The following is a 9,573-nucleotide window of genomic DNA, read 5'->3' on the forward strand; positions in this document are numbered from 1 at the left end:
GATGAAAATTTTGCACTGTATGCTTCTAATGATAAGCTTAATGATGAATTTTGTTTGATGGTATTAGAGTCAATACCAGAAGGGGTAGAAACTGAAGGTGAACAGCTATGTGCTGAAACAGTGGATAAAGTGGTTGAAGCAGTGGTTACTGCAGTTGCTGGTGAACTACTGCTGGGAGAAAATTCAGAAACCTTGATTGAACCACTGTCTGATCCCTGGTCCAAAGAAAACAAAGAAGAAGAGAAAGAGAAGAGAGCTGATGAAGAAGGTGATCATCAATGTGATTGTGCCATGATGGCTGCTGCTAAGGTATCACCTCAAGTTCTTGAAAAACTGTGTTCAGACAAATGTATTATTGCATTTGCTAACATTAAAGAGGTAAATGAAAACCTTAGGGATAAAGTCTTATCTGATGAAGTCAAATTTAAAAAGTCTTTGAAAGAACTTAAAAACAAATTGGCTGAAAAATACAAAGAAATCAACAGTCTCAAAGATGAGCAAAGCATAACCAAGACTCAACTCCAAACTATGGTAGAAAAATACCAAGTTTGTAAAAAGGAGTTGGAGTCCAGCCAAATCACTTGTGAAAGATGGGTGGAATCTTGCAAAGGTTATGAGGTCATGCTTGAAAAACAGATTAAAAGCAATGTAAAATTTGGTGTTGGTTTTAGAAAACATGATGAAATTGAAAACAATGCTTCAAAAGAATCTGTTCAAACCATTGTTGAAGTTATTCCCACAAACAAGGATGGCCAAGAGGTTAAGATTACTGACAAACTTGGTAACAAAATTACTCTGGAAAGATCTGTGGGGTCCTCAACCTTTGAGGAAATTGAGAAATACCAATTTAAACCCACATGGTCTGATGAGTGTGACATCCTTGAAAACTTCAAACCAATGGATTTCACAACCACTGATGGTGTAAAAGCTCCAAAAGCAAAGGTCATTCCTATCAAAGACATCCCAACAGTGGTTCAAAACTCTGTTGCTAAGGAGTCTGAGAAAAGGAAGAAAAGAGAAAAGATCAAAAACCTGTTTTGTGATTTTTGTAAAAAGAGAAATCATCTAACAAAAGACTGTTTTCATCTAAAAGCATATGATCTAAACAAAACGAGTGTCATTGTACCTGCTGAAAGCTGCATCTGTGGAAAAAATAACCATAAAACTGAAGAATGTGTGTATCTCAAAAACTTTGTTGTAAAAAAGAATGAGTACACTGCAAAAACATCCTTAAGTTCATCAACATCATCTGTCAAGTTCACAAAGAACCAACCACTGTTTGTGCCAGTCCAAACAGCTGTTACAAAACAGCTGAATCAAACATCTGTCCAAAGAGATGTTCAAGTGACTGATGCACCCCCTGCCAATCAATTCAGAAAAGGTAAGGGACAACCATCATACCAAAGGATCCCACATGTTTATGAGGCTTACAAAAGGCCTTCTAAACCAAGAGTGAACAGGCATCCTTTTGGTTATCAACAGGTGATTGGCCAAGACCCCCAACAGTGGTTAGAGAAAAACATTCCCAAAAATGTTCAAACCCCTGAGCTAACCACTGTCCATGCACCAAACATCATCCCAGACACTGTTGAGACCCCATCCAAAGCCTTATTGGCTTTGGAGACCTTAATGAACTAATCTTTTTTACTTCATGTGCAGGGAGCTTCTGCATGCTTAGATAGTCTTTGGTATGTAGATAGTGGAGGCTCCAGGCACATGACAGGATGTAAAGCCCTTCTTCAAGATTTCAAAACTCATGGAGGGGTGATATATCCTTTAGCAATAATAGTAATGGGAAAGTTCTGGGACCTGGTACAATAAAATCTGGTAATGTAAAATTTGAAAATGTCAATCTTATAGACAATCTAAAATTCAACCTCCTGAGTGTGTCACAAATGAGTGATAAGGGGTATGGCTCATTCTTCACAAAGGATTGTTGTAGGATTGTTGGACCAGAAATGGTTGAAAATATTACAGCAATAATTAAAAAATGGAAAAATTAAACTTGTTGCTCAAAGAAGTGGCAATGTTTATGTAGTTGATATGTCAAAAGAGTGCCCCAGAACTGATGCTTGTCTGTTCTCAGCTGCATCAAACAAAGAGACAGAATTATGGCATAGGAGATTGGGGCACACAAATCTAAAGACAATCACTGCCATTTCAAAACAGGGGTTAGTAAGAGGTTTACCTCAAAAACTATTCACCTGTCCTGAGCATTGTGTTTCCTGCCTAAAAGGAAAACAACATAAAAGCTCATACAAATCCATTGATGAGTCCAAAACAACCAAATGTTTGCAAATGCTTCATATGGATTTGTTTGGCCCAGTTAAAGTCATGAGTCTTAAGAAAAAGAGATATTGTTTGGTTATTGTTGATGACTTTTCTAGGTTTACATGGACTTACTTTTTACACTCAAAAGATGAGACTGCAGGCATTCTGCAAGACTTTGTGAAACAGGTTGAAAAGCAGTTTGACCTTCCAGTAAAAATCTTCAGAAGTGACAATGGCACAGAGTTCAGAAACAAGGAGTTAGATGATTTTTGTGTGTCAAAAGGAATTGTGAGGCAATACAACATTCCAAGAACACCAGAACAAAATGGAGTTGTTGAAAGAAAGAACAGAACTTTGATTGAGGCTGCCAGAACCATGCTTGCTGATTCAGGTTTGCCATTAACTTTTTGGGCAGAGGCAGTAAACACTGCTTGCTACGTCCAAAACAGAGTTTTAATCAACCCCAGGCATCAAAAGACTGCCTATGAACTGCTGTATAAAATAAAGCCACCGATTTCATATTTCAAAGTTTTTGGTTGCCCATGCTTCATTTTAAACTTAAAAGATTCTATCTCTAAGTTTGCAGCCAAAATTAATTGTGGTTATTATCTGGGATACTCAACCACTGCTAAATCCTACAATGTGTTTAACACAAGGACCAAAACAGTTGAAGAGACTTTGAATGTAAAGTTCAATGAACTTTCATCAATGAAAATCCTAGCAAACCCTGCAGAATTGTTTGATCTTGATAAATTCAGTTTTGAAAATACTGCTGTCAAGACTAACAGTGCAGGTCCATCAGAGGATTCATCACCAGACTATGGGTATGAGATCATCATTCCTCAACAAAAGTCTGTTAAAATGGGAAGAGCAGCAGATGTCCAAAACAGCTGTCAAAGCTTAACCACTGCTACCTCAACAGTTGTTGACCAAAGTAGCCCCTTAACCCCTGCTTCCACATCATCAAGCACTGTTGATAAAAGTCCTCAAACAGTTGATCAAAGTCAGCATGTGTCCACACCTTTACCTCCTATTCCACCACCTTTTGAAGCCACTGCTGGATCATCAAAGTCACCAGCAGTGGCTAGCTCAGATGATTCACATCTGCAGCCATCTCCACTTAATGCCATAGTTCCATACCAAGGAGAATTCATCTTCTTGAAATCTTGTTGGTGCATACGTCTGTCGACTTCGTCTTGTATCGAGTCTTGTATTGTATTAGATAGATCAGCACATGGAAAACGAGAAATATGTGTTTATGGGTATTTCGCACGAAATGACATTAGGTCATTTCATACGAAATCAATTGGCTATTTCGCAGAAAATAGTGATTTCGTGTGAACTTGCTTTCGCATGAATGGTTTCGTGCGAAACCAGCTATCTCTTGAACCATTCCGTGCGAAATCACCATGCCTATAAATACCTGATGTACCTTGTCATTTGTAACGATTCTGATTCCGGTAGCGAAGCTCCGCCGAAGTGTCTACAGTATTGTAATCGATCTGATATCAATAGAAAGACAGTTTAAAGTGATTTCTCGTGCATTACAGCTGAAATAACACTGATACATCTGTTTCCGCCTTTTGTATTGGTGAAGATCTCTCCTAAACGACTCGTTTAGGTCTGAAAACGATCCTACAAGTGGTATCAGAGCTCAGGAGGAAGAGTTCTTACCATTTCAGCTGCAATTTCTGATTTCTACACCTTCTTTTCAAAGTTAAATAAGTTTTCACAGTTAAAATGGATTGATTTCAAGAATAATGTGCGAAACAATGTTTTAACAAACCCCAGAAAGAATCAGACTCTAATTCGAAGTAAAACTTGGTCAAAAACTGTCCGAAAGTTTGATTTTGCACGAAACTGATATCATTTCGTGTGAACTTGGCTGTCATTTCACGCGAAATTCGTTGCTATTCCGTACGAAATCAGATCTCATTTTGTACGAGAGGTCATTTCGTTTGAATTTATTCATCAGTTCGGTATTTCGTACGAAATCAGTCATTTCGTGTGAGCTTGATTTCATTTCGCACGAAACAGGTATTTTGTGTGAGAGTGTTGTGCATTTCGTACGAAATCAGTCTATTTTGTACCAAGTTGGTCATTCCGTTTGAAAGTGTCATTTCGCGTGAAAGTTCATTTCGTGTGAACTTCATTCCGTTTGAAAGTGTATTTCGTGTGAAAGGAGGATTTCGTGTGAAAGGGTTGATTCCGTGTGAAAGATCATTTCACGTGAGAAGGGTATTTCGTTTGATTGGTATTTCGTGTGAAGAGGTTATTCGTTTGAAACTGACTGTTTGTGGATTTTGAAAACCGAATCATGGATAACGAGTTTTATAATGCCTTTGCTAGCCCAATGACTGTTACTCAGAGTACGTTGCTTGAAAATGAAACGGGGACAACACAAAAACCGCCTAAGCTCATGAGTATCGAGGAGTATAGTGGATGGGCTGAACGTTTTGAATACTGGGTTCAAGCATATCATTTAGATGCTTGGGAACATACTGAAGTTCAATATAGTAGACCAGTTGGGGATAATAGAATGAAACTTGCAATCAGAGAGCTAAGTGTTGAAGAGAAAAAGAAATATAAAGATGAAAAAATGATGGTTAGTCTGTTGCAACAAGCTATTAAAGAAGACATCTTGATTTTACTTCAACACAACGGAAGTGCACATTCGATATGGACAGAATTAGAATCAAAGTTTCTTTGTAGTGATGAAATGATGAAAAACAAAAAAGTCACTCTTGAAGAAAGAATTTGATCTATTCCGTGGTTTAAGAAGTGAAAACACCAAGCAGATTATTAAAAGATATTGAAATTTATTAAAAAATATGAGCAGATTGAACATCAATAAAGATAAAGATGAATTGATTGAAAAATTGGCTGATGCGTTGCCACATGATGAGTGGGGCACGTATCTTATGACGTTGAAAAATAAACCAGGTTTTAATGAGCTACCGTTGAGCGAGTTCATTAAACAACTTGAAGCTCAAGAGATGGAACAACGAAAGATAGCAAGAATGAAGAACTATGATGGAGAACAAGACATTGGTTTGTATTACAAAAGTGGTGTTAGTGATAAAACCAACATTTCTCCAAAGATTGAAACTGCTTTCAATGCAAAAAGTTCTTCTGAAAGTTCATCTCAGGGATCAAGCAGTAAAACAGGATTTACTACATTTCCATCATTTGATCCACATTTCTCAACAACAAAGAGTGGAAAAGTTCTACAGTGCAACATTGCATTAAATCTTGAAAATGATCAAAACTATTCGGAAGAAGTTGCCAAAAGTCATATGTCTCTGTTGGTGACTGTGTTAGAGTCATATGGTAGTTTAGTTGTAGGAAGGATCGGAAATCCAATGTTGACGAAAGAGGATGACGATCAGGTTGATGCTAAGGAGATGGAATTGATGGAATCAAGTGGTGTTTGGCAAGTGTGTTGAGAAGAGCTAAAAAGTTTAAACAAATTACGGGAAGAGATGATTTCCGTGATGCAAATGTTTCTACTTTAGGATTTGATAAATCCAAAGTTACTTGTTTTCATTGCAGGAAAAAAGGGCATTTCAAGAGAGAATGCAGAAAGCGAGAAGCAAGTGGAGCTCAAAATCCTTTTGGAAACAATGATTATTATCGAAAAGCAATTTATCATCAAGTTGCTCAACAGCCGTATCAACAAGAACAGCAACAAACTGCACATGCTAGAAAGGTGATCGAAGATTCAAAGAAAGCGTGTCTTGTTAATCAAGAGGATGGAAGTTCATCAAAAGAATTCAGTTGGGATAAACACATTTCGGCTGATAGTAAGGCATGTCTGATAGATCAAGATGATGAAAGGCTTCTAGAGGGTTTCAGATGGAAAGATTTTAGTTGGATAACTATGATCCAAACAAAACTCCAGATCATAAAGCTTTTGTTGCTCAGATTGTTAAAGATGATGGTGAAAATTATCTTGTTGATGATTATTGGGCAGAGAAAATGGAAAAATATTTAGCCAGGCAAAATAAAAAAGTTGAAGAAGAGGTTTGTGTGATCAAGAAGCAAGACAAAGAAATTCCAGTGTTTGAGATCAAAAAGGAAGTTGTTGCAGAAAAAGTGTTTGAGAGCTGTGAAAACTGTGAGAATATGAAGAAGCAAAACAGTGAATTGATTCACAACTTGAACAGGATAAAAGAGTCATATGATGTCCTGAACAAAGCCATGAATCAATACAACGAGTCGAGCAGTGAACAAGCTATAGCAATGAAGACACTTAAAGGAGCATACATGAGACAGCTTGATAGTGTCAATTATTACACTAAGAAGTGTGCTGAGCTTGAATTGAAGTTAGAAACACAGAGAGTTGAAACTGAGAGAGTAAATAGACTGTTAAAAAGTTACTCATGTTCTACTTTTGTGGTTGACATGATTTACCCGATAGTGGAAGGATTGAAGACGTTTGAAGAAGAAAAGACTTCTGAAGAGAAGAAATCTGAAACAAAAGAAGATGATAAAGTGAAGATATCTGGTAAGAAACCAAGTGTTATTTGTAACAAATGTCCACCCCCGGTTAAAAATGGATATTCTCCGCGAAATCCAAATTCGGAAAGAGTCAAAAAGGCAACAAACTTACAGTGGGAGTCTGAGTCATCAGATAACTTGCCGAAAAACATTGATGTCACGTTCACATCGTCTGACACTGATCATGAGTCCGAGACAATAAAGAAAGTCGTTGATCAAGTGTTGGATAAAGATGAAACAGAGGAGTCAAAGTCGGAGTCAAAACCAGAGTCAAAGTCTGAGTCTGATACGTCAAATCAAAAAGTCAAACGGGGCAAAAGGGTTTACAATAAAGAATTTCTGTTGTCAAAATCTAATTTGAATGACGGATTAATCAAAGTGGCATATACTTTGAATGATTCAGACAAATTATATTTTGATGAAGATTTTCCAATAAGAGTTGTTAAACCAGAAATGATAAAAAAAGTTTTCAAACTAACAGAAATTAATATTTCTGAAATAAAAGATTTAAATCTTATGGAAAAACCTGAACAATACACCTCAAGAATTAAACAAAGGATAAACAAGAAAACGGGTTACATTTATGGTTCGGATTTTCGAAAGAAACCAAATCATAATGGTAATTTCAAAAAGAAAGGTTTGGGTTTTATACCACCGAGAAATTATAAAAATGAGAAAACTTATAAAACAAAAGTTGTTTTTGATTCAGGAAAATCAACTGAAGAAGAAAAAGAGCAAGTGTTCAGAAAGCAGACAAACAAAGAATTCCTTGCAAAGAAGCAAGAGGAAATGAAAAAAGGCATTGCTCAGCAGAAGAAGGAGACAAGAACCTGTTTTCAATGCAAAACAGTTGGTCATATTGCCAGTAATTGTCAAAAGGCAAACAAATCAAAACAGGAAGTCTCTGAAAAACTTAAAAAGAAAATTGTTGAGAAAAACGAACTTCCAACCAAAAGATTTAAAGTTTTTGAAAATTCAACTTTTGAGGTTGGTGAATGTTCGAAAAGTGTTTGCAAAAGAAAGGAGAAACTTAATAACCAAAAGTGGGTTTTTAAGAATTCAAGTGATAGTTCTGGCGATGAATCTGATTCCACAAAATCAGAGAAGCCACAAGTTGTTGTAAAAGAAGAGAAATCAGTACCGCCTTTGGATGATGCAAATTTTCCACCATTGCGGGCTGAGAATTTGAAATCAAAATTTGGAAAAGTTGAGATTTCAAATCAATTCTTTCCTGAAAAGAAAGAATTTGATGTTGAAAAGGTTTTTAACCACACTGTTCAAAACATTTTTGGAAAAATGATTGATGGGAAGGTAAAGGGGGTTAAAGAATTTTATGAGAAGAAATTGAAAAAACCAGTTGGAGATGGTTCATCCCGGGTTAGTATCTGGGATAGAACCTATCACGACTAAACTCTGGACTTGCCGGAGCTCCCAAGTTGGTAATCGTGGAGCAGGAATCGGCATCATTCTTGGATATGTGTGTTTGAGTAATTCTACAAGTGGTAGAAAAGTGGGTTTTTACCTACAAGTGGTTAATCAAGGTCATTAAATTGAACTTGATTTAACTTTCATTCAAAGTGTTTGAAAAACAATGTGATGAAGTAATCCCCCAAGCCACAAATGGTTTGAGAAATTCAACAAAACTTATTTTCTGGAAAAACCATTTTGATTAAAATAAACTTAAGTGTTTTGAAATCATAATGGGAAAATAGTTTGTTGTAAGGGGGAGTTCTGATTGTTTATGCCGAGTGAATGGCGAATTGAAGCAATTCACAACAGTTGTCACTTTATTGTACAGTTTGTTTTTAAATTTTCCTAGAAAATTAAAATTGAAACCTATTTTGATTTTAGGGGGAGTAAAAATTTAGAAAAATGTTGAAAAATTTGAAAAACATGATTTTAGGGGGAGTAAAAATTTAGAAAAATTTCGAAAAATTTGAAAAATCCAAAAACATGATAAAATCCAGAAAAAGTAAAGAACATCGAAAAATGAAAATGAGTTTTGTTGTGAAAAAGAGGAAATGATAGTACATCAGTGGACTATCACAGCACGTTAAAGAATTGGAAAGTTAAAATATGATAAACGATCTCACTGCAGATATGCCAGTAGGTCTTTACACATTTAGTAGAGTGTTTTCGAGATATAAACCTAAATTCAAATACTTACTTATTTCGTGAGGAACATCTCTCGGATATATAGGTAACCCTTGAAATCTTGTTTGAAAGACCCCTCTTTCTGAGATACTAGGTCTTTATGCTTAGTGATATCTGGGGTATTATCCCGGGACTTCTGATTTTATGGAAGCAATGGCCTAGTCCCCGTATAATGCTTTTCGCTTGCTTGAAATAAAAGCACCACCCTCATCATAAAAAGTGATGAAACATTGCAAAATACTAATCATGTGCTGTTGTAGAAAAGATTCTCTAAAGGGAACACACCTAAAGTCGAACCATCATCTCTCTGATTTTGCGGAAGCAATAGCCTGAGCTCTCATGGTCTCGCATTTAATCCCTTAACATATATCATCTAGGTATATTCACCTGTAAAACTGAATATTGGGATCTGGATATGGGAGTATATTCTGAGGTGGGAAACGCGAATAAGTTCAAGTTCTTAAAACATTAATCTCATATCTTGGAACAGTTGAACTTAGTGTAAAAATTTAAGTGGACCAATATACTGACAATCTAAGTGAATCATTGAGAACTTAAAATGTTTAAAGCTTAACAGTGTTAGTGATTTGTTTCATAAACTGATATGATCCTCTTATATAAACTCACAAAAATAGTGTTTGTAAATAT

This window comes from Helianthus annuus, chromosome 11 (assembly GCF_002127325.2).
Source record: "Helianthus annuus cultivar XRQ/B chromosome 11, HanXRQr2.0-SUNRISE, whole genome shotgun sequence".
In the NCBI taxonomy this organism is placed as follows: Eukaryota; Viridiplantae; Streptophyta; class Magnoliopsida; order Asterales; family Asteraceae; genus Helianthus; species Helianthus annuus.